We start from the raw sequence: 1709 nt of genomic DNA, 5'->3' as shown, positions 1-1709 counted from the left end.
TTACTTCCTTATCGTACAATATATCATGCATTAACATTTATCGTGTGCAAATTAATTATTATAGTTAAACATGTAAATAACCAGTTTAAATACGTTCATATAAACATGCATTAACACATAATAATTATATTAAAGCATACAACCAACAAATTACCATTTCATTAATTTGATTTATAAATATTCCTTAGTATGTAAAAATAAATACTAAATTCCTTACCAAAATCTTAGGGTTTTTCCTATGTCTTTCTCTCTTCTAATTCTTCCTCTTCTTTCTCTCTCTCTCGCTCTCTCCTCTTTATCTAGAACTTTTTAGTGGATGGAAGAATGAAGTTGGAGTAGTGAGGAAATGGTGAAGAGGGGTCGCTATTTGTAAAAATGGGGACTGTTAGATTTGGGACAAGTGGCAAAATCTTATGAGGTAAGAGGAAATAAAAAAGGGACTTGTGTGACTCGACAACTGACGGACGCGACTGATGGATACATGACAATAGTGTCGTGACAATGGTGTAAAAAATTCATAAAATTTGTAAATAATTTCAAACCATTTCATTTGGAAATCAAGGCATGAAACTTAGAGAGTTCAAATGGCCTTAGGGCCTAAATAATTTAGGGTTTTACAATGCAATTAAGTACAACAGTTTTCAGGTTATTACACTTTGGGCTTAATTTGTGTCCTGAGACCAAAATACTTGGAATTTGATACTCAAATTCCCTAAGGGCTAGCCAATATATTAAGAAAAATGTGTGTAGAAAAATAGAATTGTCCATAGAGGAAAATGTGCGAGAAAAGAGGCCAAACCCATGAGGCATGCATATGTAGGACAATTTTGACCTTTTGAATTTTTTGGGCCATAAGTGGGCCAAATGGACCCAGATGAAGCAAAACCAAAAAAATATGATAGCTGCCTACTTGAGGAACATGTGAAGCACAAGGTTTCCTAAAAGGATTAAGAACTGAGCAAGTTATAGAGTTTTGAAGTAAGAGAATGGGCATGGGCCTAACTTTGAGTGCAGTTTAGACCTTTTGGGCCTTAGCTGGACCTTAGATGGGATAAATTGGTTCATAGGTAGATAAAACCATGATGAGTAAGTATAGGTAAAATGGGCCAAAATCTCATAAGAATAAAGCAAGTTATGGTTATTTGAAGTGAAGGCATGTGCATGGAGTGCAGTTTTGGGCCTTATGGGTTTAGGTGGGCCTAAGGCAGCTCAAAACATTTTAAATGGAGCCCAAATTTGGTATGAAAGCTCCTAGAAGGTAGATAAGTTGTGAGAGGAGTCTAGATAAGATTAGAATGCTCTAGAATTACTCAAAGGCTAAGGAAAGTAAGAGATAACGATAAGGATAAAGCTTGAGGAGGTTTAAGTGGAAAATCATGTTTTATCACTCTCCCATGCTTATCAACTTGGATGGACGTCTCTCCCCTATAAATAGGGGTGTGGGAAGAAGGGAAAAGCATTCTAGAGTTAAGAAAAAGTAAAGTTAGAGATAGAGAAAAGAGAGAGAGAAAGAAAAGAGGAAAAAGGAAGAAACCTAATAAAAATAAGGGAAATTAAAAGAATCTGGGAATTTATCCTTGAGGAAACTCTACTTAAATTATGTGATGAAGAGAGAAGAAGGAAAAAAGAAAGGAGAAAACTAAAGAAAGAAGAGGGAAGGGAAGTGAAAGCTCACGGCCAATCATGGGAGATCTCACGAGCTTAAAGTA

Source organism: Carica papaya, chromosome 6 (assembly GCF_054855325.1).
Source record: "Carica papaya isolate Zhongbai chromosome 6, ASM5485532v1, whole genome shotgun sequence".
Classification (NCBI taxonomy): Eukaryota; Viridiplantae; Streptophyta; class Magnoliopsida; order Brassicales; family Caricaceae; genus Carica; species Carica papaya.
The sequence above is the reverse complement of the archived record's forward strand: the minus strand, read 5'-3'. Positions refer to the sequence as shown.